This window comes from Giraffa tippelskirchi, chromosome X (genome assembly GCF_054371585.1).
Source record: "Giraffa tippelskirchi isolate mGirTip1 chromosome X, T2T-mGirTip1v1.2.pri, whole genome shotgun sequence".
In the NCBI taxonomy this organism is placed as follows: domain Eukaryota; kingdom Metazoa; phylum Chordata; class Mammalia; order Artiodactyla; family Giraffidae; genus Giraffa; species Giraffa tippelskirchi.
The window spans coordinates 37433455-37461443 of NC_137289.1; the positions used below are offsets into that span (position 1 = coordinate 37433455).

The window sequence follows — 27989 nt, forward strand, 5'->3', positions numbered from 1 at the left end:
GAGGTCCGTCCTTAATGCTGAGACTGAGCAAAGGCATGGTTAGTTCAGCAACCTGAGTCCTTCTAAACCTACCAAAGTAGCCTTCCTGCAGGATGGGCCAGGTGGCCGGCGGCAGGAGCTTCAGCGCCTTGTTCCTGAACATGGCCGCCACCGACAGCACGCCCCCGAGGGCTTGACAGCCAGGGGCTCCTTGGTGGGCGAGCCCGGCCCCAAACAGCACTACCTGTTGCTCCCACACCGGCTCTGGTGAGGTGCCAGGCAGTCAGGTTCGCCCAGGATCTTCTGAGTGCTCGAAACCCTCACTCCCCAGGGCCTCTCTTCACAGGCCTTCCCCCAGCAGGATCCGCAGGAAGGGCCTGCACGCCTTGCTCAAAATGGTTCCGCTTGCTGGCAGTGTTGCTCCAGAAATGCCAGCCACCCTCTGGAGCTGGGCGCCTCCCTCCGCCCTTTGCGTGTTCAGAAAGGCCCATGGTAGCCAAAAACACCTTCCAAACTCTGCCAGCTGGGTTGGCTCCACTGGAATGTTGGGGAAAGACCCGTGTCCTCTTTCGGGGGCTCTCCTGGGCTGGAAGACCATAGGGAGAAGGGCATCCAGAGGAGCCGTCCAGCTCTGGGTCCACGTCCACAGCAGTCTCTGGGACTCTGAGGCGAGTGGCCTGGCCGCTGCCTCCTGGGGAGACCGGGAAGTGATGGATTCTGTCACTTTGTTGTTACTGATGAGGGTTAGGATCAGAATTACCTGGATGATTCACGAATTAGGGTTTGGTTGAAAACCCTTGCCTCGTGGAATACATCCAGGTTCTAGCCGTGCATCGTAGTGTGTGCTCCTGTCATAATGGGTCCTTTTGCAATAGGTGTAGACATTGGTCCCCACAGAGCACTCTTACTTAAGTGGCTCCGTGCACTTTGGTAACTTGTTTCTAGCTAGGTGACTGAGTGTGCTGAACAAACCCTAGACTTATGTCATGTGTCCCTTCTGCCAGGACACTCATCCCTCATGGGAATCAATTAAGTGCTGAGCGGGAGAACGTTTGTGTATCTGTACATGCAGGGCTAACAGGTTATTCTTTTCGGAAACCTCAGGGCCGGTAGTGTAGGTGAGCAGAAAAGGGCATCGGTATGTTAGACCGCAGCCTCAGTCCACAACACTGAGTCTAAATGGTTACAGTGAGTTACATCACAGTGGGTTTGCAGTATAAGGTCCAGACCATCTAGACATTTATGCTGACTTCTCCTAGGGGTAGGTAGTGTGGTTTGATCGGGTGTTTTGGTTTGTTTTCTCCTAATGGGACTTTGTGGTGACTGGTGTGTTTTTTGTTTTCGTTGGTTACTTATCGTTTTGAAGCCGAATTCTTCCTGAAGGATATTGATCTGCATCTGTGGCAAAGGTATTCAACGGTATTTTCTTTCCTCTTCAGGTCGCGGTTTGCTAAAATAATGAAAGAGAGTGATCAACGGCTCATATGTTGCCTTGGTGTGGAGCCAGCGTTGAGGCACAGACGAAGAGCAGACACTGATTTCAGACGTCTCATAGGTACGTAACAAAGCCCTCAGTTGTGCTTTGGTTCCGTTACCCGCTTCTGAACAGTAGGCACCTCTCTCAGGGCAGGTCTCTCACTGAACTTCTCGGGTTACTGTCTGGTTAGTAGCGTGTTCAGGCAAACTTCGTCGCCATAGTTGTATCATCGTAATGATCAGAAACGTTTTCCCTGTTTGCTTCAACTACCAACCCTTTGCAAGTTCAAAGGTGCCCGAATTGCATTTAAACTCAAGCCCGGCAAGGGCCATTATTTTCCCGGAGCCGATGTCACACATCTGATGGGTGTGGAAGCGAACTCCCAGGTATACTTTGTGTTTTCCTCCTTTGCAGGTCAGAAAGATGATTTTCTGAAGTATTTTAGTGCAGTTTATACTGGTTCCATGGAGGTCCGTCCTTAATGCTGAGACTGAGCAAAGGCATGGTTAGTTCAGCAACCTGAGTCCTTCTAAACCTACCAAAGTAGCCTTCCTGCAGGATGGGCCAGGTGGCCGGCGGCAGGAGCTTCAGCGCCTTGTTCCTGAACATGGCCGCCACCGACAGCACGCCCCCGAGGGCTTGACAGCCAGGGGCTCCTTGGTGGGCGAGCCCGGCCCCAAACAGCACTACCTGTTGCTCCCACACCGGCTCTGGTGAGGTGCCAGGCAGTCAGGTTCGCCCAGGATCTTCTGAGTGCTCGAAACCCTCACTCCCCAGGGCCTCTCTTCACAGGCTTTCCCCCAGCAGGATCCGCAGGAAGGGCCTGCACGCCTTGCTCAAAATGGTTCCGCTTGCTGGCAGTGTTGCTCCAGAAATGCCAGCCACCCTCTGGAGCTGGGCGCCTCCCTCCGCCCTTTGCGTGTTCAGAAAGGCCCATGGTAGCCAAAAACACCTTCCAAACTCTGCCAGCTGGGTTGGCTCCACTGGAATGTTGGGGAAAGACCTGTGTCCTCTTTCGGGGGCTCTCCAGGGCTGGAAGACCATAGGGAGAAGGGCATCCAGAGGAGCCGTCCAGCTCTGGGTCCACGTCCACAGCAGTCTGGGACTCTGACGCGAGTGGCCTGGCTGCTGCCTCGTGGGGAGACCGGGAAGTGATGGATTCTGTCACTTTGTTGTTACTGATGAGGGTTAGGATCAGAATTACCTGGATGATTCACGAATTAGGGTTTGGTTGAAAACCCTTGCCACGTGGAATACATCCAGGTTCTAGCCGTGCATCGTAGTGTGTGCTCCTGTCATAATGGGTCCTTTTGCAATAGGTGTAGACATTGGTCCCCACAGAGCACTCTTACTTAAGTGGCTCCGTCCACTTTGGTAACTTGTTTCTAGCTAGGTGACTGAGTGTGCTGAACAAACCCTAGACTTATGTCATGTGTCCCTTCTGCCAGGACACTCATCCCTCATGGGAATCAATTAAGTGCTGAGCGGGAGAACGTTTGTGTATCTGTGCATGCAGGGCTAACAGGTTATTCTTTTCGGAAACCTCAGGGCCGGTAGTGTAGGTGAGCAGAAAAGGGCATCGGTATGTTAGACCACAGCCTCAGTCCACAACACTGAGTCTAAATGGTTACAGTGAGTTACATCACAGTGGGTTTGCAGTATAAGGTCCAGACCATCTAGACATTTATGCTGACTTCTCCTAGGGGTAGGTAGTGTGGTTTGATCGGGTGTTTTGGTTTGTTTTCTCTTAATGGGACTTTGTGGTGACTGGTGTGTTTTTTGTTTTCGTTGGTTACTTATCGTTTTGAAGCCGAATTCTTCCTGAAGGATATTGATCTGCATCTGTGGCAAAGGTATTCAACGGTATTTTCTTTCCTCTTCAGGTCGCGGTTTGCTAAAATAATGAAAGAGAGTGATCAACGGCTCATATGTTGCCTTGGTGTGGAGCCAGCGTTGAGGCACAGACGAAGAGCAGACACTGATTTCAGACGTCTCATAGGTACGTAACACAGCCCTCAGTTGTGCTTTGGTTCCGTTACCCGCTTCTGAAGAGTAGGCACCTCTCTCAGGGCAGGTCTCTCACTGAACTTCTCGGGTTACTGTCTGGTTAGTAGCGTGTTCAGGCATACTTCGTCGCCATAGTTGTATCATCGTAATGATCAGAAACGTTTTCCCTGTTTGCTTCAACTACCAACCCTTTGCAAGTTCAAAGGTGCCCGAATTGCATTTAAACTCAAGCCCGGCAAGGGCCATTATTTTCCCGGAGCCGATGTCACACATCTGATGGGTGTGGAAGCGAACTCCCAGGTATACTTTGTGTTTTCCTCCTTTGCAGGTCAGAAAGATGATTTTCTGAAGTATTTTAGTGCAGTTTATACTGGTTCCATGGAGGTCCGTCCTTAATGCTGAGACTGAGCAAAGGCATGGTTAGTTCAGCAACCTGAGTCCTTCTAAACCTACCGAAGTAGCCTTCCTGCAGGATGGGCCAGGTGGCCGGTGGCACGAGCTTCAGCGCCTTGTTCCTGAACATGGCCGCCACCGACAGCACGCCCCCGAGGGCTTGACAGCCAGGGGCTCCTTGGTGGGCGAGCCCGGCCCCAAACAGCATTACCTGTTGCTCCCACACCGGCTCTGGTGAGGTGCCAGGCAGTCAGGTTCGCCCAGGATCTTCTGAGTGCTCGAAACCCTCACTCCCCAGGGCCTCTCTTCACAGGCCTTCCCCCAGCAGGATCCGCAGGAAGGGCCTGCACGCCTTGGTCAAAATGGTTCCGCTTGCTGGCAGTGTTGCTCCAGAAATGCCAGCCACCCTCTGGAGCTGGGCGCCTCCCTCCGCCCTTTGCGTGTTCAGAAAGGCCCATGGTAGCCAAAAACACCTTCCAAACTCTGCCAGCTGGGTTGGCTCCACTGGAATGTTGGGGAAAGACCCGTGTCCTCTTTCGGGGGCTCTCCTGGGCTGGAAGACCATAGGGAAAAGGGCATCCAGAGGAGCCGTCCAACTCTGGGTCCACGTCCACAGCAGTCTCTGGGACTCTGAGGCGAGTGGCCTGGCCGCTGCCTCCTGGGGAGACCGGGAAGTGATGGATTCTGTCACTTTGTTGTTACTGATGAGGGTTAGGATCAGAATTACCTGGATGATTCACGAATTAGGGTTTGGTTGAAAACCCTTGCCACGTGGAATACATCCAGGTTCTAGCCGTGCATCGTAGTGTGTGCTCCTGTCATAATGGGTCCTTTTGCAATAGGTGTAGACATTGGTCCCCACAGAGCACTCTTACTTAAGTGGCTCCGTCCACTTTGGTAACTTGTTTCTAGCTAGGTGACTGAGTGTGCTGAACAAACCCTAGACTTATGTCATGTGTCCCTTCTGCCAGGACACTCATCCCTCATGGGAATCAATTAAGTGCTGAGCGGGAGAACGTTTGTGTATCTGTGCATGCAGGGCTAACAGGTTATTCTTTTCGGAAACCTCAGGGCCGGTAGTGTAGGTGAGCAGAAAAGGGCATCGGTATGTTAGACCGCAGCCTCAGTCCACAACACTGAGTCTAAATGGTTACAGTGAGTTACATCACAGTGGGTTTGCAGTATAAGGTCCAGACCATCTAGACATTTATGCTGACTTCTCCTAGGGGTAGGTAGTGTGGTTTGATCGGGTGTTTTGGTTTGTTTTCTCCTAATGGGACTTTGTGGTGACTGGTGTGTTTTTTGTTTTCGTGGGTTACTTATCGTTTTGAAACCGAATTCTTCCTGAAGGATATTGATCTGCATCTGTGGCAAAGGTATTCAACGGTATTTTCTTTCCTTTTCAGGTCGCGGTTTCCTAAAATAATGAAAGAGAGTGATCAACGGCTCATTTGTTGCCTTGGTGTGGATCCAGCGTTGAGGCACAGACGAAGAGCAGACACTGATTTCAGACGTCTCATAGGTACGTAACACAGCCCTCAGTTGTGCTTTGGTTCTGTTACCCGCTTCTGAACAGTAGGCACCTCTCTCGGGGCGGGTCTCTCACCGAACTTCTCGGGTTACTGTCTGGTTACTAGCGTGTTCAGGCATTGTTCGTCGCCACAGTTGTATCATCGTAATGGTCAGAAACGTTTTCCCTGTTTGCTTCAACTATCAACCATTTGCAAGTTCAAAGGTGCCCGAATTCCATTTAAACTCAAGCCCGGCAAGGGCCATTATTTTCCTGGAGCCGATGTCACACATCTGATGGTTGTGGAAGAGAACTCCCAGATGTACTTTGTGTTTTCCTCCTTTGCAGGTCAGAAAGATGATTTTCTGAAGTATTTTAGTGCAGTTTATACTGGTTCCATGGAGGTCTGTCCTTAATGCTGAGACTGAGCAACCTTCCTGCAGGATGGGCCAGGTGGCCGGTGGCAGGAGCTTCAGGGCCTTGTTCCTGAACATGGCCGCCACCGACACCACGCCCCCGAGGGCTTGACAGCCAGGGGCTCCTCGTTGGGCGAGCCCGGCCCCAAACAGCACTACCTGTTGCTCCCACACCGGCTCTGGTGAGGTGCCAGGCAGTCAGGTTCGCCCAGGATCTTCTGAGTGCTCGAAACCCTCACTCCCCAGGGCCTCTCTTCACAGGCCTTCCCCCAGCAGGATCCGCAGGAAGGGCCTGCACGCCTTGCTCAAAATGGTTCCGCTTGCTGGCAGTGTTGCTCCAGAAATGCCAGCCACCCTCTGGAGCTGGGCGCCTCCCTCCGCCCTTTGCGTGTTCAGAAAGGCCCATGGTAGCCAAAAACACCTTCCAAACTCTGCCAGCTGGGTTGGCTCCACTGGAATGTTGGGGAAAGACCCGTGTCCTCTTTCGGGGGCTCTCCTGGGCTGGAAGACCATAGGGAGAAGGGCATCCAGAGGAGCCGTCCAGCTCTGGGTCCACGTCCACAGCAGTCTCTGGGACTCTGAGGCGAGTGGCCTGGCCGCTGCCTCCTGGGGAGACTGGGAAGTGATGGATTCTGTCACTTTGTTGTTACTGATGAGGGTTAGGATCAGAATTACCTGGATGATTCACGAATTAGGGTTTGTTTGAAAACCCTTGCCACGTGGAATACATCCAGGTTCTAGCCGTGCATCGTAGTGTGTGCTCCTGTCATAATGGGTCCTTTTGCAATAGGTGTAGACATTGGTCCCCACAGAGCACTCTTACTTAAGTGGCTCCGTCCACTTTGGTAACTTGTTTCTAGCTAGGTGACTGAGTGTGCTGAACAAACCCTAGACTTATGTCATGTGTCCCTTCTGCCAGGACACTCATCCCTCATGGGAATCAATTAAGTGCTGAGCGGGAGAACGTTTGTGTATCTGTGCATGCAGGGCTAACAGGTTATTCTTTTCGGAAACCTCAGGGCCGGTAGTGTAGGTGAGCAGAAAAGGGCATCGGTATGTTAGACCGCAGCCTCAGTCCACAACACTGAGTCTAAATGGTTACAGTGAGTTACATCACAGTGGGTTTGCAGTATCAGGTCCAGACCATCTAGACATTTATGCTGACTTCTCCTAGGGGTAGGTAGTGTGGTTTGATCGGGTGTTTTGGTTTGTTTTCTCTTAATGGGACTTTGTGGTGACTGGTGTGTTTTTTGTTTTCGTTGGTTACTTATCGTTTTCAAGCCGAATTCTTCCTGAAGGATATTGATCTGCATCTGTGGCAAAGGTATTCAACGGTATTTTGTTTCCTCTTCAGGTCGCGGTTTGCTAAAATAATGAAAGAGAGTGATCAACGGCTCATATGTTGCCTTGGTGTGGAGCCAGCGTTGAGGCACAGACGAAGAGCAGACACTGATTTCAGACGTCTCATAGGTACGTAACACAGCCCTCAGTTGTGCTTTGGTTCCGTTACCCGCTTCTGTACAGTAGGCACCTCTCTCAGGGCAGGTCTCTCACTGAACTTCTCGGGTTACTGTCTGGTTAGTAGCGTGTTCAGGCATACTTCGTCGCCATAGTTGTATCATCGTATTGATCAGAAACGTTTTCCCTGTTTGCTTCAACTATCAACCATTTGCAAGTTCAAAGGTGCCCGAATTCCATTTAAACTCAAGCCCGGCAAGGGCCATTATTTTCCTGGAGCCGATGTCACACATCTGATGGGTGTGGAAGCGAAATCCCAGGTGTACTTTGTGTTTTCCTCTTTTGCAGGTCAGAAAGATGATTTTCTGAAGTATTTTAGTGCAGTTTATACTGGTTCCATGGAGGTCCGTCCTTAATGCTGAGACTGAGCAAAGGCATGGTTAGTTCAGCAACCTGAGTCCTTCTAAACCTACCAAAGTAGCCTTCCTGCAGGATGGGCCAGGTGGCCGGCGGCAGGAGCTTCAGCGCCTTGTTCCTGAACATGGCCGCCACGGACAGCACGCCCCCGAGGGCTTGACAGCCAGGGGCTCCTTGGTGGGCGAGCCCGGCCCCAAACAGCACTACCTGTTGCTCCCACACCGGCTCTGGTGAGGTGCCAGGCAGTCAGGTTCGCCCAGGATCTTCTGAGTGCTCGAAACCCTCACTCCCCAGGGCCTCTCTTCACAGGCCTTCCCCCAGCAGGATCCGCAGGAAGGGCCTGCACGCCTTGCTCAAAATGGTTCCGCTTGCTGGCAGTGTTGCTCCAGAAATGCCAGCCACCCTCTGGAGCTGGGCGCCTCCCTCCGCCCTTTGCGTGTTCAGAAAGGCCCATGGTAGCCAAAAACACCTTCCAAACTCTGCCAGCTGGGTTGGCTCCACTGGAATGTTGGGGAAAGACCCGTGTCCTCTTTCGGGGGCTCTCCTGGGCTGGAAGACCATAGGGAGAAGGGCATCCAGAGGAGCCGTCCAGCTCTGGGTCCACGTCCACAGCAGTCTCTGGGACTCTGAGGCGAGTGGCCTGGCCGCTGCCTCCTGGGGAGACCGGGAAGTGATGGATTCTGTCACTTTGTTGTTACTGATGAGGGTTAGGATCAGAATTACCTGGATGATTCACGAATTAGGGTTTGGTTGAAAACCCTTGCCTCGTGGAATACATCCAGGTTCTAGCCGTGCATCGTAGTGTGTGCTCCTGTCATAATGGGTCCTTTTGCAATAGGTGTAGACATTGGTCCCCACAGAGCACTCTTACTTAAGTGGCTCCGTCCACTTTGGTAACTTGTTTCTAACTAGGTGACTGAGTGTGCTGAACAAACCCTAGACTTATGTCATGTGTCCCTTCGGCCAGGACACTCATCCCTCATGGGAATCAATTAAGTGCTGAGCGGGAGAACGTTTGTGTATCTGTGCATGCAGGGCTAACAGGTTATTCTTTTCGGAAACCTCAGGGCCGGTAGTGTAGGTGAGCAGAAAAGGGCATCGGTATGTTAGACCGCAGCCTCAGTCCACAACACTGAGTCTAAATGGTTACAGTGAGTTACATCACAGTGGGTTTGCAGTATAAGGTCCAGACCATCTAGACATTTATGCTGACTTCTCCTAGGGGTAGGTAGTGTGGTTTGATCGGGTGTTTTGGTTTGTTTTCGCTTAATGGGACTTTGTGGTGACTGGTGTGTTTTTTGTTTTCGTTGGTTACTTATCGTTTTCAAGCCGAATTCTTCCTGAAGGATATTGATCTGCATCTGTGGCAAAGGTATTCAACGGTATTTTGTTTCCTCTTCAGGTCGCGGTTTGCTAAAATAATGAAAGAGAGTGATCAACGGCTCATATGTTGCCTTGGTGTGGAGCCAGCGTTGAGGCACAGACGAAGAGCAGACACTGATTTCAGACGTCTCATAGGTACGTAACACAGCCCTCAGTTGTGCTTTGGTTCCGTTACCCGCTTCTGTACAGTAGGCACCTCTCTCAGGGCAGGTCTCTCACTGAACTTCTCGGGTTACTGTCTGGTTAGTAGCGTGTTCAGGCATACTTCGTCGCCATAGTTGTATCATCGTATTGATCAGAAACGTTTTCCCTGTTTGCTTCAACTATCAACCATTTGCAAGTTCAAAGGTGCCCGAATTCCATTTAAACTCAAGCCCGGCAAGGGCCATTATTTTCCTGGAGCCGATGTCACACATCTGATGGGTGTGGAAGCGAAATCCCAGGTGTACTTTGTGTTTTCCTCTTTTGCAGGTCAGAAAGATGATTTTCTGAAGTATTTTAGTGCAGTTTATACTGGTTCCATGGAGGTCCGTCCTTAATGCTGAGACTGAGCAAAGGCATGGTTAGTTCAGCAACCTGAGTCCTTCTAAACCTACCAAAGTAGCCTTCCTGCAGGATGGGCCAGGTGGCCGGCGGCAGGAGCTTCAGCGCCTTGTTCCTGAACATGGCCGCCACCGACAGCACGCCCCCGAGGGCTTGACAGCCAGGGGCTCCTTGGTGGGCGAGCCCGGCCCCAAACAGCACTACCTGTTGCTCCCACACCGGCTCTGGTGAGGTGCCAGGCAGTCAGGTTCGCCCAGGATCTTCTGAGTGCTCGAAACCCTCACTCCCCAGGGCCTCTCTTCACAGGCCTTCCCCCAGCAGGATCCGCAGGAAGGGCCTGCACGCCTTGCTCAAAATGGTTCCGCTTGCTGGCAGTGTTGCTCCAGAAATGCCAGCCACCCTCTGGAGCTGGGCGCCTCCCTCCGCCCTTTGCGTGTTCAGAAAGGCCCATGGTAGCCAAAAACACCTTCCAAACTCTGCCAGCTGGGTTGGCTCCACTGGAATGTTGGGGAAAGACCCGTGTCCTCTTTCGGGGGCTCTCCTGGGCTGGAAGACCATAGGGAGAAGGGCATCCAGAGGAGCCGTCCAGCTCTGGGTCCACGTCCACAGCAGTCTCTGGGACTCTGAGGCGAGTGGCCTGGCCGCTGCCTCCTGGGGAGACCGGGAAGTGATGGATTCTGTCACTTTGTTGTTACTGATGAGGGTTAGGATCAGAATTACCTGGATGATTCACGAATTAGGGTTTGGTTGAAAACCCTTGCCTCGTGGAATACATCCAGGTTCTAGCCGTGCATCGTAGTGTGTGCTCCTGTCATAATGGGTCCTTTTGCAATAGGTGTAGACATTGGTCCCCACAGAGCACTCTTACTTAAGTGGCTCCGTCCACTTTGGTAACTTGTTTCTAGCTAGGTGACTGAGTGTGCTGAACAAACCCTAGACTTATGTCATGTGTCCCTTCGGCCAGGACACTCATCCCTCATGGGAATCAATTAAGTGCCGAGCGGGAGAACGTTTGTGTATCTGTGCATGCAGGGCTAACAGGTTATTCTTTTCGGAAACCTCAGGGCCGGTAGTGTAGGTGAGCAGAAAAGGGCATCGGTATGTTAGACCGCAGCCTCAGTCCACAACACTGAGTCTAAATGGTTACAGTGAGTTACATCACAGTGGGTTTGCAGTATAAGGTCCAGACCATCTAGGCATTTATGCTGACTTCTCCTAGGGGTAGGTAGTGTGGTTTGATCGGGTGTTTTGGTTTGTTTTCGCTTAATGGGACTTTGTGGTGACTGGTGTGTTTTTTGTTTTCGTTGGTTACTTATCGTTTTCAAGCCGAATTCTTCCTGAAGGATATTGATCTGCATCTGTGGCAAAGGTATTCAACGGTATTTTGTTTCCTCTTCAGGTCGCGGTTTGCTAAAATAATGAAAGAGAGTGATCAACGGCTCATATGTTGCCTTGGTGTGGAGCCAGCGTTGAGGCACAGACGAAGAGCAGACACTGATTTCAGACGTCTCATAGGTACGTAACACAGCCCTCAGTTGTGCTTTGGTTCCGTTACCCGCTTCTGTACAGTAGGCACCTCTCTCAGGGCAGGTCTCTCACTGAACTTCTCGGGTTACTGTCTGGTTAGTAGCGTGTTCAGGCATACTTCGTCGCCATAGTTGTATCATCGTATTGATCAGAAACGTTTTCCCTGTTTGCTTCAACTATCAACCATTTGCAAGTTCAAAGGTGCCCGAATTCCATTTAAACTCAAGCCCGGCAAGGGCCATTATTTTCCTGGAGCCGATGTCACACATCTGATGGGTGTGGAAGCGAAATCCCAGGTGTACTTTGTGTTTTCCTCTTTTGCAGGTCAGAAAGATGATTTTCTGAAGTATTTTAGTGCAGTTTATACTGGTTCCATGGAGGTCCGTCCTTAATGCTGAGACTGAGCAAAGGCATGGTTAGTTCAGCAACCTGAGTCCTTCTAAACCTACCAAAGTAGCCTTCCTGCAGGATGGGCCAGGTGGCCGGCGGCAGGAGCTTCAGCGCCTTGTTCCTGAACATGGCCGCCACCGACAGCACGCCCCCGAGGGCTTGACAGCCAGGGGCTCCTTGGTGGGCGAGCCCGGCCCCAAACAGCACTACCTGTTGCTCCCACACCGGCTCTGGTGAGGTGCCAGGCAGTCAGGTTCGCCCAGGATCTTCTGAGTGCTCGAAACCCTCACTCCCCAGGGCCTCTCTTCACAGGCCTTCCCCCAGCAGGATCCGCAGGAAGGGCCTGCACGCCTTGCTCAAAATGGTTCCGCTTGCTGGCAGTGTTGCTCCAGAAATGCCAGCCACCCTCTGGAGCTGGGCGCCTCCCTCCGCCCTTTGCGTGTTCAGAAAGGCCCATGGTAGCCAAAAACACCTTCCAAACTCTGCCAGCTGGGTTGGCTCCACTGGAATGTTGGGGAAAGACCCGTGTCCTCTTTCGGGGGCTCTCCTGGGCTGGAAGACCATAGGGAGAAGGGCATCCAGAGGAGCCGTCCAGCTCTGGGTCCACGTCCACAGCAGTCTCTGGGACTCTGAGGCGAGTGGCCTGGCCGCTGCCTCCTGGGGAGACCGGGAAGTGATGGATTCTGTCACTTTGTTGTTACTGATGAGGGTTAGGATCAGAATTACCTGGATGATTCACGAATTAGGGTTTGGTTGAAAACCCTTGCCTCGTGGAATACATCCAGGTTCTAGCCGTGCATCGTAGTGTGTGCTCCTGTCATAATGGGTCCTTTTGCAATAGGTGTAGACATTGGTCCCCACAGAGCACTCTTACTTAAGTGGCTCCGTGCACTTTGGTAACTTGTTTCTAGCTAGGTGACTGAGTGTGCTGAACAAACCCTAGACTTATGTCATGTGTCCCTTCTGCCAGGACACTCATCCCTCATGGGAATCAATTAAGTGCTGAGCGGGAGAACGTTTGTGTATCTGTACATGCAGGGCTAACAGGTTATTCTTTTCGGAAACCTCAGGGCCGGTAGTGTAGGTGAGCAGAAAAGGGCATCGGTATGTTAGACCGCAGCCTCAGTCCACAACACTGAGTCTAAATGGTTACAGTGAGTTACATCACAGTGGGTTTGCAGTATAAGGTCCAGACCATCTAGACATTTATGCTGACTTCTCCTAGGGGTAGGTAGTGTGGTTTGATCGGGTGTTTTGGTTTGTTTTCTCCTAATGGGACTTTGTGGTGACTGGTGTGTTTTTTGTTTTCGTTGGTTACTTATCGTTTTGAAGCCGAATTCTTCCTGAAGGATATTGATCTGCATCTGTGGCAAAGGTATTCAACGGTATTTTCTTTCCTCTTCAGGTCGCGGTTTGCTAAAATAATGAAAGAGAGTGATCAACGGCTCATATGTTGCCTTGGTGTGGAGCCAGCGTTGAGGCACAGACGAAGAGCAGACACTGATTTCAGACGTCTCATAGGTACGTAACACAGCCCTCAGTTGTGCTTTGGTTCCGTTACCCGCTTCTGAACAGTAGGCACCTCTCTCAGGGCAGGTCTCTCACTGAACTTCTCGGGTTACTGTCTGGTTAGTAGCGTGTTCAGGCATACTTCGTCGCCATAGTTGTATCATCGTAATGATCAGAAACGTTTTCCCTGTTTGCTTCAACTACCAACCCTTTGCAAGTTCAAAGGTGCCCGAATTGCATTTAAACTCAAGCCCGGCAAGGGCCATTATTTTCCTGGAGCCGATGTCACACATCTGATGGGTGTGGAAGCGAACTCCCAGGTGTACTTTGTGTTTTCCTCCTTTGCAGGTCAGAAAGATGATTTTCTGAAGTATTTTAGTGCAGTTTATACTGGTTCCATGGAGGTCCGTCCTTAATGCTTAGACTGAGCAAAGGCATGGTTAGTTCAGCAACCTGAGTCCTTCTAAACCTACCAAAGTAGCCTTCCTGCAGGATGGGCCAGGTGGCCGGCGGCAGGAGCTTCAGCGCCTTGTTCCTGAACATGGCCGCCACCGACAGCACGCCCCCGAGGGCTTGACAGCCAGGGGCTCCTTGGTGGGCGAGCCCGGCCCCAAACAGCACTACCTGTTGCTCCCACACCGGCTCTGGTGAGGTGCCAGGCAGTCAGGTTCGCCCAGGATCTTCTGAGTGCTCGAAACCCTCACTCCCCAGGGCCTCTCTTCACAGGCTTTCCCCCAGCAGGATCCGCAGGAAGGGCCTGCACGCCTTGCTCAAAATGGTTCCGCTTGCTGGCAGTGTTGCTCCAGAAATGCCAGCCACCCTCTGGAGCTGGGCGCCTCCCTCCGCCCTTTGCGTGTTCAGAAAGGCCCATGGTAGCCAAAAACACCTTCCAAACTCTGCCAGCTGGGTTGGCTCCACTGGAATGTTGGGGAAAGACCTGTGTCCTCTTTCGGGGGCTCTCCAGGGCTGGAAGACCATAGGGAGAAGGGCATCCAGAGGAGCCGTCCAGCTCTGGGTCCACGTCCACAGCAGTCTCTGGGACTCTGAGGCGAGTGGCCTGGCTGCTGCCTCCTGGGGAGACCGGGAAGTGATGGATTCTGTCACTTTGTTGTTACTGATGAGGGTTAGGATCAGAATTACCTGGATGATTCACGAATTAGGGTTTGGTTGAAAACCCTTGCCACGTGGAATACATCCAGGTTCTAGCCGTGCATCGTAGTGTGTGCTCCTGTCATAATGGGTCCTTTTGCAATAGGTGTAGACATTGGTCCCCACAGAGCACTCTTACTTAAGTGGCTCCGTCCACTTTGGTAACTTGTTTCTAGCTAGGTGACTGAGTGTGCTGAACAAACCCTAGACTTATGTCATGTGTCCCTTCTGCCAGGACACTCATCCCTCATGGGAATCAATTAAGTGCTGAGCGGGAGAACGTTTGTGTATCTGTGCATGCAGGGCTAACAGGTTATTCTTTTCGGAAACCTCAGGGCCGGTAGTGTAGGTGAGCAGAAAAGGGCATCGGTATGTTAGACCGCAGCCTCAGTCCACAACACTGAGTCTAAATGGTTACAGTGAGTTACATCACAGTGGGTTTGCAGTATAAGGTCCAGACCATCTAGACATTTATGCTGACTTCTCCTAGGGGTAGGTAGTGTGGTTTGATCGGGTGTTTTGGTTTGTTTTCTCTTAATGGGACTTTGTGGTGACTGGTGTGTTTTTTGTTTTCGTTGGTTACTTATCGTTTTGAAGCCGAATTCTTCCTGAAGGATATTGATCTGCATCTGTGGCAAAGGTATTCAACGGTATTTTCTTTCCTCTTCAGGTCGCGGTTTGCTAAAATAATGAAAGAGAGTGATCAACGGCTCATATGTTGCCTTGGTGTGGAGCCAGCGTTGAGGCACAGACGAAGAGCAGACACTGATTTCAGACGTCTCATAGGTACGTAACACAGCCCTCAGTTGTGCTTTGGTTCCGTTACCCGCTTCTGAAGAGTAGGCACCTCTCTCAGGGCAGGTCTCTCACTGAACTTCTCGGGTTACTGTCTGGTTAGTAGCGTGTTCAGGCATACTTCGTCGCCATAGTTGTATCATCGTAATGATCAGAAACGTTTTCCCTGTTTGCTTCAACTACCAACCATTTGCAAGTTCAAAGGTGCCCGAATTGCATTTAAACTCAAGCCCGGCAAGGGCCATTATTTTCCTGGAGCCGATGTCACACATCTGATGGGTGTGGAAGCGAACTCCCAGGTGTACTTTGTGTTTTCCTCCTTTGCAGGTCAGAAAGATGATTTTCTGAAGTATTTTAGTGCAGTTTATACTGGTTCCATGGAGGTCCGTCCTTAATGCTGAGACTGAGCAAAGGCATGGTTAGTTCAGCAACCTGAGTCCTTCTAAACCTACCGAAGTAGCCTTCCTGCAGGATGGGCCAGGTGGCCGGTGGCACGAGCTTCAGCGCCTTGTTCCTGAACATGGCCGCCACCGACAGCACGCCCCCGAGGGCTTGACAGCCAGGGGCTCCTTGGTGGGCGAGCCCGGCCCCAAACAGCATTACCTGTTGCTCCCACACCGGCTCTGGTGAGGTGCCAGGCAGTCAGGTTCGCCCAGGATCTTCTGAGTGCTCGAAACCCTCACTCCCCAGGGCCTCTCTTCACAGGCCTTCCCCCAGCAGGATCCGCAGGAAGGGCCTGCACGCCTTGGTCAAAATGGTTCCGCTTGCTGGCAGTGTTGCTCCAGAAATGCCAGCCACCCTCTGGAGCTGGGCGCCTCCCTCCGCCCTTTGCGTGTTCAGAAAGGCCCATGGTAGCCAAAAACACCTTCCAAACTCTGCCAGCTGGGTTGGCTCCACTGGAATGTTGGGGAAAGACCCGTTTCCTCTTTCGTGGGATCTCCTGGGCTGGAAGACCATAGGGAAAAGGGCATCCAGAGGAGCCGTCCAACTCTGGGTCCACGTCCACAGCAGTCTCTGGGACTCTGAGGCGAGTGGCCTGGCCGCTGCCTCCTGGGGAGACCGGGAAGTGATGGATTCTGTCACTTTGTTGTTACTGATGAGGGTTAGGATCAGAATTACCTGGATGATTCACGAATTAGGGTTTGGTTGAAAACCCTTGCCACGTGGAATACATCCAGGTTCTAGCCGTGCATCGTAGTGTGTGCTCCTGTCATAATGGGTCCTTTTGCAATAGGTGTAGACATTGGTCCCCACAGAGCACTCTTACTTAAGTGGCTCCGTCCACTTTGGTAACTTGTTTCTAGCTAGGTGACTGAGTATGCTGAACAAACCCTAGACTTATGTCATGTGTCCCTTCTGCCAGGACACTCATCCCTCATGGGAATCAATTAAGTGCTGAGCGGGAGAACGTTTGTGTATCTGTGCATGCAGGGCTAACAGGTTATTCTTTTCGGAAACCTCAGGGCCGGTAGTGTAGGTGAGCAGAAAAGGGCATCGGTATGTTAGACCGCAGCCTCAGTCCACAACACTGAGTCTAAATGGTTACAGTGAGTTACATCACAGTGGGTTTGCAGTATAAGGTCCAGACCATCTAGACATTTATGCTGACTTCTCCTAGGGGTAGGTAGTGTGGTTTGATCGGGTGTTTTGGTTTGTTTTCTCCTAATGGGACTTTGTGGTGACTGGTGTGGTTTTTGTTTTCGTGGGTTACTTATCGTTTTCAAACCGAATTCTTCCTGAAGGATATTGATCTGCATCTGTGGCAAAGGTATTCAACGGTATTTTCTTTCCTTTTCAGGTCGCGGTTTCCTAAAATAATGAAAGAGAGTGATCAACGGCTCATTTGTTGCCTTGGTGTGGAGCCAGCGTTGAGGCACAGACGAAGAGCAGACACTGATTTCAGACGTCTCATAGGTACGTAACACAGCCCTCAGTTGTGCTTTGGTTCTGTTACCCGCTTCTGAACAGTAGGCACCTCTCTCGGGGCGGGTCTCTCACCGAACTTCTCGGGTTACTGTCTGGTTACTAGCGTGTTCAGGCATTGTTCGTCGCCACAGTTGTATCATCGTAATGGTCAGAAACGTTTTCCCTGTTTGCTTCAACTATCAACCATTTGCAAGTTCAAAGGTGCCCGAATTCCAGTTAAACTCAAGCCCGGCAAGGGCCATTATTTTCCTGGAGCCGATGTCACACATCTGATGGTTGTGGAAGAGAACTCCCAGATGTACTTTGTGTTTTCCTCCTTTGCAGGTCAGAAAGATGATTTTCTGAAGTATTTTAGTGCAGTTTATACTGGTTCCATGGAGGTCTGTCCTTAATGCTGAGACTGAGCAACCTTCCTGCAGGATGGGCCAGGTGGCCGGTGGCAGGAGCTTCAGGGCCTTGTTCCTGAACATGGCCGCCACCGACACCACGCCCCCGAGGGCTTGACAGCCAGGGGCTCCTCGTTGGGCGAGCCCGGCCCCAAACAGCACTACCTGTTGCTCCCACACCGGCTCTGGTGAGGTGCCAGGCAGTCAGGTTCGCCCAGGATCTTCTGAGTGCTCGAAACCCTCACTCCCCAGGGCCTCTCTTCACAGGCCTTCCCCCAGCAGGATCCGCAGGAAGGGCCTGCACGCCTTGCTCAAAATGGTTCCGCTTTCTGGCAGTGTTGCTCCAGAAATGCCAGCCACCCTCTGGAGCTGGGCGCCTCCCTCCGCCCTTTGCGTGTTCAGAAAGGCCCATGGTAGCCAAAAACACCTTCCAAACTCTGCCAGCTGGGTTGGCTCCACTGGAATGTTGGGGAAAGACCCGTGTCCTCTTTCGGGGGCTCTCCTGGGCTGGAAGACCATAGGGAAAAGGGCATCCAGAGGAGCCGTCCAACTCTGGGTCCACGTCCACAGCAGTCTCTGGGACTCTGAGGCGAGTGGCCTGGCCGCTGCCTCCTGGGGAGACCGGGAAGTGATGGATTCTGTCACTTTGTTGTTACTGATGAGGGTTAGGATCAGAATTACCTGGATGATTCACGAATTAGGGTTTGGTTGAAAACCCTTGCCACGTGGAATACATCCAGGTTCTAGCCGTGCATCGTAGTGTGTGCTCCTGTCATAATGGGTCCTTTTGCAATAGGTGTAGACATTGGTCCCCACAGAGCACTCTTACTTAAGTGGCTCCGTCCACTTTGGTAACTTGTTTCTAGCTAGGTGACTGAGTGTGCTGAACAAACCCTAGACTTATGTCATGTGTCCCTTCTGCCAGGACACTCATCCCTCATGGGAATCAATTAAGTGCTGAGCGGGAGAACGTTTGTGTATCTGTGCATGCAGGGCTAACAGGTTATTCTTTTCGGAAACCTCAGGGCCGGTAGTGTAGGTGAGCAGAAAAGGGCATCGGTATGTTAGACCGCAGCCTCAGTCCACAACACTGAGTCTAAATGGTTACAGTGAGTTACATCACAGTGGGTTTGCAGTATCAGGTCCAGACCATCTAGACATTTATGCTGACTTCTCCTAGGGGTAGGTAGTGTGGTTTGATCGGGTGTTTTGGTTTGTTTTCTCTTAATGGGACTTTGTGGTGACTGGTGTGTTTTTTGTTTTCGTTGGTTACTTATCGTTTTCAAGCCGAATTCTTCCTGAAGGATATTGATCTGCATCTGTGGCAAAGGTATTCAACGGTATTTTGTTTCCTCTTCAGGTCGCGGTTTGCTAAAATAATGAAAGAGAGTGATCAACGGCTCATATGTTGCCTTGGTGTGGAGCCAGCGTTGAGGCACAGACGAAGAGCAGACACTGATTTCAGACGTCTCATAGGTACGTAACACAGCCCTCAGTTGTGCTTTGGTTCCGTTACCCGCTTCTGTACAGTAGGCACCTCTCTCAGGGCAGGTCTCTCACTGAACTTCTCGGGTTACTGTCTGGTTAGTAGCGTGTTCAGGCATACTTCGTCGCCATAGTTGTATCATCGTATTGATCAGAAACGTTTTCCCTGTTTGCTTCAACTATCAACCATTTGCAAGTTCAAAGGTGCCCGAATTCCATTTAAACTCAAGCCCGGCAAGGGCCATTATTTTCCTGGAGCCGATGTCACACATCTGATGGGTGTGGAAGCGAAATCCCAGGTGTACTTTGTGTTTTCCTCTTTTGCAGGTCAGAAAGATGATTTTCTGAAGTATTTTAGTGCAGTTTATACTGGTTCCATGGAGGTCCGTCCTTAATGCTGAGACTGAGCAAAGGCATGGTTAGTTCAGCAACCTGAGTCCTTCTAAACCTACCAAAGTAGCCTTCCTGCAGGATGGGCCAGGTGGCCGGCGGCAGGAGCTTCAGCGCCTTGTTCCTGAACATGGCCGCCACGGACAGCACGCCCCCGAGGGCTTGACAGCCAGGGGCTCCTTGGTGGGCGAGCCCGGCCCCAAACAGCACTACCTGTTGCTCCCACACCGGCTCTGGTGAGGTGCCAGGCAGTCAGGTTCGCCCAGGATCTTCTGAGTGCTCGAAACCCTCACTCCCCAGGGCCTCTCTTCACAGGCCTTCCCCCAGCAGGATCCGCAGGAAGGGCCTGCACGCCTTGCTCAAAATGGTTCCGCTTGCTGGCAGTGTTGCTCCAGAAATGCCAGCCACCCTCTGGAGCTGGGCGCCTCCCTCCGCCCTTTGCGTGTTCAGAAAGGCCCATGGTAGCCAAAAACACCTTCCAAACTCTGCCAGCTGGGTTGGCTCCACTGGAATGTTGGGGAAAGACCCGTGTCCTCTTTCGGGGGCTCTCCTGGGCTGGAAGACCATAGGGAGAAGGGCATCCAGAGGAGCCGTCCAGCTCTGGGTCCACGTCCACAGCAGTCTCTGGGACTCTGAGGCGAGTGGCCTGGCCGCTGCCTCCTGGGGAGACCGGGAAGTGATGGATTCTGTCACTTTGTTGTTACTGATGAGGGTTAGGATCAGAATTACCTGGATGATTCACGAATTAGGGTTTGGTTGAAAACCCTTGCCTCGTGGAATACATCCAGGTTCTAGCCGTGCATCGTAGTGTGTGCTCCTGTCATAATGGGTCCTTTTGCAATAGGTGTAGACATTGGTCCCCACAGAGCACTCTTACTTAAGTGGCTCCGTCCACTTTGGTAACTTGTTTCTAACTAGGTGACTGAGTGTGCTGAACAAACCCTAGACTTATGTCATGTGTCCCTTCGGCCAGGACACTCATCCCTCATGGGAATCAATTAAGTGCTGAGCGGGAGAACGTTTGTGTATCTGTGCATGCAGGGCTAACAGGTTATTCTTTTCGGAAACCTCAGGGCCGGTAGTGTAGGTGAGCAGAAAAGGGCATCGGTATGTTAGACCGCAGCCTCAGTCCACAACACTGAGTCTAAATGGTTACAGTGAGTTACATCACAGTGGGTTTGCAGTATAAGGTCCAGACCATCTAGACATTTATGCTGACTTCTCCTAGGGGTAGGTAGTGTGGTTTGATCGGGTGTTTTGGTTTGTTTTCGCTTAATGGGACTTTGTGGTGACTGGTGTGTTTTTTGTTTTCGTTGGTTACTTATCGTTTTCAAGCCGAATTCTTCCTGAAGGATATTGATCTGCATCTGTGGCAAAGGTATTCAACGGTATTTTGTTTCCTCTTCAGGTCGCGGTTTGCTAAAATAATGAAAGAGAGTGATCAACGGCTCATATGTTGCCTTGGTGTGGAGCCAGCGTTGAGGCACAGACGAAGAGCAGACACTGATTTCAGACGTCTCATAGGTACGTAACACAGCCCTCAGTTGTGCTTTGGTTCCGTTACCCGCTTCTGTACAGTAGGCACCTCTCTCAGGGCAGGTCTCTCACTGAACTTCTCGGGTTACTGTCTGGTTAGTAGCGTGTTCAGGCATAGTTCGTCGCCATAGTTGTATCATCGTATTGATCAGAAACGTTTTCCCTGTTTGCTTCAACTATCAACCATTTGCAAGTTCAAAGGTGCCCGAATTCCATTTAAACTCAAGCCCGGCAAGGGCCATTATTTTCCTGGAGCCGATGTCACACATCTGATGGGTGTGGAAGCGAAATCCCAGGTGTACTTTGTGTTTTCCTCTTTTGCAGGTCAGAAAGATGATTTTCTGAAGTATTTTAGTGCAGTTTATACTGGTTCCATGGAGGTCCGTCCTTAATGCTGAGACTGAGCAAAGGCATGGTTAGTTCAGCAACCTGAGTCCTTCTAAACCTACCAAAGTAGCCTTCCTGCAGGATGGGCCAGGTGGCCGGCGGCAGGAGCTTCAGCGCCTTGTTCCTGAACATGGCCGCCACGGACAGCACGCCCCCGAGGGCTTGACAGCCAGGGGCTCCTTGGTGGGCGAGCCCGGCCCCAAACAGCACTACCTGTTGCTCCCACACCGGCTCTGGTGAGGTGCCAGGCAGTCAGGTTCGCCCAGGATCTTCTGAGTGCTCGAAACCCTCACTCCCCAGGGCCTCTCTTCACAGGCCTTCCCCCAGCAGGATCCGCAGGAAGGGCCTGCACGCCTTGCTCAAAATGGTTCCGCTTGATGGCAGTGTTGCTCCAGAAATGCCAGCCACCCTCTGGAGCTGGGCGCCTCCCTCCGCCCTTTGCGTGTTCAGAAAGGCCCATGGTAGCCAAAAACACCTTCCAAACTCTGCCAGCTGGGTTGGCTCCACTGGAATGTTGGGGAAAGACCCGTGTCCTCTTTCGGGGGCTCTCCTGGGCTGGAAGACCATAGGGAGAAGGGCATCCAGAGGAGCCGTCCAGCTCTGGGTCCACGTCCACAGCAGTCTCTGGGACTCTGAGGCGAGTGGCCTGGCCGCTGCCTCCTGGGGAGACCGGGAAGTGATGGATTCTGTCACTTTGTTGTTACTGATGAGGGTTAGGATCAGAATTACCTGGATGATTCACGAATTAGGGTTTGGTTGAAAACCCTTGCCTCGTGGAATACATCCAGGTTCTAGCCGTGCATCGTAGTGTGTGCTCCTGTCATAATGGGTCCTTTTGCAATAGGTGTAGACATTGGTCCCCACAGAGCACTCTTACTTAAGTGGCTCCGTCCACTTTGGTAACTTGTTTCTAACTAGGTGACTGAGTGTGCTGAACAAACCCTAGACTTATGTCATGTGTCCCTTCGGCCAGGACACTCATCCCTCATGGGAATCAATTAAGTGCTGAGCGGGAGAACGTTTGTGTATCTGTGCATGCAGGGCTAACAGGTTATTCTTTTCGGAAACCTCAGGGCCGGTAGTGTAGGTGAGCAGAAAAGGGCATCGGTATGTTAGACCGCAGCCTCAGTCCACAACACTGAGTCTAAATGGTTACAGTGAGTTACATCACAGTGGGTTTGCAGTATAAGGTCCAGACCATCTAGACATTTATGCTGACTTCTCCTAGGGGTAGGTAGTGTGGTTTGATCGGGTGTTTTGGTTTGTTTTCGCTTAATGGGACTTTGTGGTGACTGGTGTGTTTTTTGTTTTCGTTGGTTACTTATCGTTTTCAAGCCGAATTCTTCCTGAAGGATATTGATCTGCATCTGTGGCAAAGGTATTCAACGGTATTTTGTTTCCTCTTCAGGTCGCGGTTTGCTAAAATAATGAAAGAGAGTGATCAACGGCTCATATGTTGCCTTGGTGTGGAGCCAGCGTTGAGGCACAGACGAAGAGCAGACACTGATTTCAGACGTCTCATAGGTACGTAACACAGCCCTCAGTTGTGCTTTGGTTCCGTTACCCGCTTCTGTACAGTAGGCACCTCTCTCAGGGCAGGTCTCTCACTGAACTTCTCGGGTTACTGTCTGGTTAGTAGCGTGTTCAGGCATACTTCGTCGCCATAGTTGTATCATCGTATTGATCAGAAACGTTTTCCCTGTTTGCTTCAACTATCAACCATTTGCAAGTTCAAAGGTGCCCGAATTCCATTTAAACTCAAGCCCGGCAAGGGCCATTATTTTCCTGGAGCCGATGTCACACATCTGATGGGTGTGGAAGCGAAATCCCAGGTGTACTTTGTGTTTTCCTCTTTTGCAGGTCAGAAAGATGATTTTCTGAAGTATTTTAGTGCAGTTTATACTGGTTCCATGGAGGTCCGTCCTTAATGCTGAGACTGAGCAAAGGCATGGTTAGTTCAGCAACCTGAGTCCTTCTAAACCTACCAAAGTAGCCTTCCTGCAGGATGGGCCAGGTGGCCGGCGGCAGGAGCTTCAGCGCCTTGTTCCTGAACATGGCCGCCACGGACAGCACGCCCCCGAGGGCTTGACAGCCAGGGGCTCCTTGGTGGGCGAGCCCGGCCCCAAACAGCACTACCTGTTGCTCCCACACCGGCTCTGGTGAGGTGCCAGGCAGTCAGGTTCGCCCAGGATCTTCTGAGTGCTCGAAACCCTCACTCCCCAGGGCCTCTCTTCACAGGCCTTCCCCCAGCAGGATCCGCAGGAAGGGCCTGCACGCCTTGCTCAAAATGGTTCCGCTTGATGGCAGTGTTGCTCCAGAAATGCCAGCCACCCTCTGGAGCTGGGCGCCTCCCTCCGCCCTTTGCGTGTTCAGAAAGGCCCATGGTAGCCAAAAACACCTTCCAAACTCTGCCAGCTGGGTTGGCTCCACTGGAATGTTGGGGAAAGACCCGTGTCCTCTTTCGGGGGCTCTCCTGGGCTGGAAGACCATAGGGAGAAGGGCATCCAGAGGAGCCGTCCAGCTCTGGGTCCACGTCCACAGCAGTCTCTGGGACTCTGAGGCGAGTGGCCTGGCCGCTGCCTCCTGGGGAGACCGGGAAGTGATGGATTCTGTCACTTTGTTGTTACTGATGAGGGTTAGGATCAGAATTACCTGGATGATTCACGAATTAGGGTTTGGTTGAAAACCCTTGCCTCGTGGAATACATCCAGGTTCTAGCCGTGCATCGTAGTGTGTGCTCCTGTCATAATGGGTCCTTTTGCAATAGGTGTAGACATTGGTCCCCACAGAGCACTCTTACTTAAGTGGCTCCGTCCACTTTGGTAACTTGTTTCTAACTAGGTGACTGAGTGTGCTGAACAAACCCTAGACTTATGTCATGTGTCCCTTCGGCCAGGACACTCATCCCTCATGGGAATCAATTAAGTGCTGAGCGGGAGAACGTTTGTGTATCTGTGCATGCAGGGCTAACAGGTTATTCTTTTCGGAAACCTCAGGGCCGGTAGTGTAGGTGAGCAGAAAAGGGCATCGGTATGTTAGACCGCAGCCTCAGTCCACAACACTGAGTCTAAATGGTTACAGTGAGTTACATCACAGTGGGTTTGCAGTATAAGGTCCAGACCATCTAGACATTTATGCTGACTTCTCCTAGGGGTAGGTAGTGTGGTTTGATCGGGTGTTTTGGTTTGTTTTCGCTTAATGGGACTTTGTGGTGACTGGTGTGTTTTTTGTTTTCGTTGGTTACTTATCGTTTTCAAGCCGAATTCTTCCTGAAGGATATTGATCTGCATCTGTGGCAAAGGTATTCAACGGTATTTTGTTTCCTCTTCAGGTCGCGGTTTGCTAAAATAATGAAAGAGAGTGATCAACGGCTCATATGTTGCCTTGGTGTGGAGCCAGCGTTGAGGCACAGACGAAGAGCAGACACTGATTTCAGACGTCTCATAGGTACGTAACACAGCCCTCAGTTGTGCTTTGGTTCCGTTACCCGCTTCTGTACAGTAGGCACCTCTCTCAGGGCAGGTCTCTCACTGAACTTCTCGGGTTACTGTCTGGTTAGTAGCGTGTTCAGGCATACTTCGTCGCCATAGTTGTATCATCGTATTGATCAGAAACGTTTTCCCTGTTTGCTTCAACTATCAACCATTTGCAAGTTCAAAGGTGCCCGAATTCCATTTAAACTCAAGCCCGGCAAGGGCCATTATTTTCCTGGAGCCGATGTCACACATCTGATGGGTGTGGAAGCGAAATCCCAGGTGTACTTTGTGTTTTCCTCTTTTGCAGGTCAGAAAGATGATTTTCTGAAGTATTTTAGTGCAGTTTATACTGGTTCCATGGAGGTCCGTCCTTAATGCTGAGACTGAGCAAAGGCATGGTTAGTTCAGCAACCTGAGTCCTTCTAAACCTACCAAAGTAGCCTTCCTGCAGGATGGGCCAGGTGGCCGGCGGCAGGAGCTTCAGCGCCTTGTTCCTGAACATGGCCGCCACCGACAGCACGCCCCCGAGGGCTTGACAGCCAGGGGCTCCTTGGTGGGCGAGCCCGGCCCCAAACAGCACTACCTGTTGCTCCCACACCGGCTCTGGTGAGGTGCCAGGCAGTCAGGTTCGCCCAGGATCTTCTGAGTGCTCGAAACCCTCACTCCCCAGGGCCTCTCTTCACAGGCCTTCCCCCAGCAGGATCCGCAGGAAGGGCCTGCACGCCTTGCTCAAAATGGTTCCGCTTGCTGGCAGTGTTGCTCCAGAAATGCCAGCCACCCTCTGGAGCTGGGCGCCTCCCTCCGCCCTTTGCGTGTTCAGAAAGGCCCATGGTAGCCAAAAACACCTTCCAAACTCTGCCAGCTGGGTTGGCTCCACTGGAATGTTGGGGAAAGACCCGTGTCCTCTTTCGGGGGCTCTCCTGGGCTGGAAGACCATAGGGAGAAGGGCATCCAGAGGAGCCGTCCAGCTCTGGGTCCACGTCCACAGCAGTCTCTGGGACTCTGAGGCGAGTGGCCTGGCCGCTGCCTCCTGGGGAGACCGGGAAGTGATGGATTCTGTCACTTTGTTGTTACTGATGAGGGTTAGGATCAGAATTACCTGGATGATTCACGAATTAGGGTTTGGTTGAAAACCCTTGCCTCGTGGAATACATCCAGGTTCTAGCCGTGCATCGTAGTGTGTGCTCCTGTCATAATGGGTCCTTTTGCAATAGGTGTAGACATTGGTCCCCACAGAGCACTCTTACTTAAGTGGCTCCGTGCACTTTGGTAACTTGTTTCTAGCTAGGTGACTGAGTGTGCTGAACAAACCCTAGACTTATGTCATGTGTCCCTTCTGCCAGGACACTCATCCCTCATGGGAATCAATTAAGTGCTGAGCGGGAGAACGTTTGTGTATCTGTACATGCAGGGCTAACAGGTTATTCTTTTCGGAAACCTCAGGGCCGGTAGTGTAGGTGAGCAGAAAAGGGCATCGGTATGTTAGACCGCAGCCTCAGTCCACAACACTGAGTCTAAATGGTTACAGTGAGTTACATCACAGTGGGTTTGCAGTATAAGGTCCAGACCATCTAGACATTTATGCTGACTTCTCCTAGGGGTAGGTAGTGTGGTTTGATCGGGTGTTTTGGTTTGTTTTCTCCTAATGGGACTTTGTGGTGACTGGTGTGTTTTTTGTTTTCGTTGGTTACTTATCGTTTTGAAGCCGAATTCTTCCTGAAGGATATTGATCTGCATCTGTGGCAAAGGTATTCAACGGTATTTTCTTTCCTCTTCAGGTCGCGGTTTGCTAAAATAATGAAAGAGAGTGATCAACGGCTCATATGTTGCCTTGGTGTGGAGCCAGCGTTGAGGCACAGACGAAGAGCAGACACTGATTTCAGACGTCTCATAGGTACGTAACACAGCCCTCAGTTGTGCTTTGGTTCCGTTACCCGCTTCTGAACAGTAGGCACCTCTCTCAGGGCAGGTCTCTCACTGAACTTCTCGGGTTACTGTCTGGTTAGTAGCGTGTTCAGGCATACTTCGTCGCCATAGTTCTATCATCGTAATGATCAGAAACGTTTTCCCTGTTTGCTTCAACTACCAACCCTTTGCAAGTTCAAAGGTGCCCGAATTGCATTTAAACTCAAGCCCGGCAAGGGCCATTATTTTCCTGGAGCCGATGTCACACATCTGATGGGTGTGGAAGCGAACTCCCAGGTGTACTTTGTGTTTTCCTCCTTTGCAGGTCAGAAAGATGATTTTCTGAAGTATTTTAGTGCAGTTTATACTGGTTCCATGGAGGTCCGTCCTTAATGCTGAGACTGAGCAAAGGCATGGTTAGTTCAGCAACCTGAGTCCTTCTAAACCTACCAAAGTAGCCTTCCTGCAGGATGGGCCAGGTGGCCGGCGGCAGGAGCTTCAGCGCCTTGTTCCTGAACATGGCCGCCACCGACAGCACGCCCCCGAGGGCTTGACAGCCAGGGGCTCCTTGGTGGGCGAGCCCGGCCCCAAACAGCACTACCTGTTGCTCCCACACCGGCTCTGGTGAGGTGCCAGGCAGTCAGGTTCGCCCAGGATCTTCTGAGTGCTCGAAACCCTCACTCCCCAGGGCCTCTCTTCACAGGCTTTCCCCCAGCAGGATCCGCAGGAAGGGCCTGCACGCCTTGCTCAAAATGGTTCCGCTTGCTGGCAGTGTTGCTCCAGAAATGCCAGCCACCCTCTGGAGCTGGGCGCCTCCCTCCGCCCTTTGCGTGTTCAGAAAGGCCCATGGTAGCCAAAAACACCTTCCAAACTCTGCCAGCTGGGTTGGCTCCACTGGAATGTTGGGGAAAGACCCGTGTCCTCTTTCGTGGGATCTCCTGGGCTGGAAGACCATAGGGAAAAGGGCATCCAGAGGAGCCGTCCAACTCTGGGTCCACGTCCACAGCAGTCTCTGGGACTCTGAGGCGAGTGGCCTGGCCGCTGCCTCCTGGGGAGACCGGGAAGTGATGGATTCTGTCACTTTGTTGTTACTGATGAGGGTTAGGATCAGAATTACCTGGATGATTCACGAATTAGGGTTTGGTTGAAAACCCTTGCCACGTGGAATACATCCAGGTTCTAGCCGTGCATCGTAGTGTGTGCTCCTGTCATAATGGGTCCTTTTGCAATAGGTGTAGACATTGGTCCCCACAGAGCACTCTTACTTAAGTGGCTCCGTCCACTTTGGTAACTTGTTTCTAGCTAGGTGACTGAGTATGCTGAACAAACCCTAGACTTATGTCATGTGTCCCTTCTGCCAGGACACTCATCCCTCATGGGAATCAATTAAGTGCTGAGCGGGAGAACGTTTGTGTATCTGTGCATGCAGGGCTAACAGGTTATTCTTTTCGGAAACCTCAGGGCCGGTAGTGTAGGTGAGCAGAAAAGGGCATCGGTATGTTAGACCGCAGCCTCAGTCCACAACACTGAGTCTAAATGGTTACA

General features: G+C 51.7%; 1 long non-coding RNA gene across 1 annotated transcript in view; it reads left to right on the forward strand.

The window, feature by feature from the left end:
• LOC145536425 (uncharacterized) overlaps nucleotides 1-27989 on the forward strand; it is a 325058-nt gene that overhangs the window by 96303 nt on the left and 200766 nt on the right. The window contains exons 52-65 of the long non-coding RNA XR_014075840.1: nucleotides 1419-1534; nucleotides 3340-3455; nucleotides 5263-5378; nucleotides 7137-7252; nucleotides 9060-9175; nucleotides 10983-11098; nucleotides 12906-13021; nucleotides 14829-14944; nucleotides 16752-16867; nucleotides 18626-18741; nucleotides 20549-20664; nucleotides 22472-22587; nucleotides 24395-24510; nucleotides 26318-26433. This is a non-coding gene — a long non-coding RNA (uncharacterized LOC145536425). The remainder of the gene's footprint in view (nucleotides 1-1418; nucleotides 1535-3339; nucleotides 3456-5262; nucleotides 5379-7136; nucleotides 7253-9059; nucleotides 9176-10982; nucleotides 11099-12905; nucleotides 13022-14828; nucleotides 14945-16751; nucleotides 16868-18625; nucleotides 18742-20548; nucleotides 20665-22471; nucleotides 22588-24394; nucleotides 24511-26317; nucleotides 26434-27989) is intronic.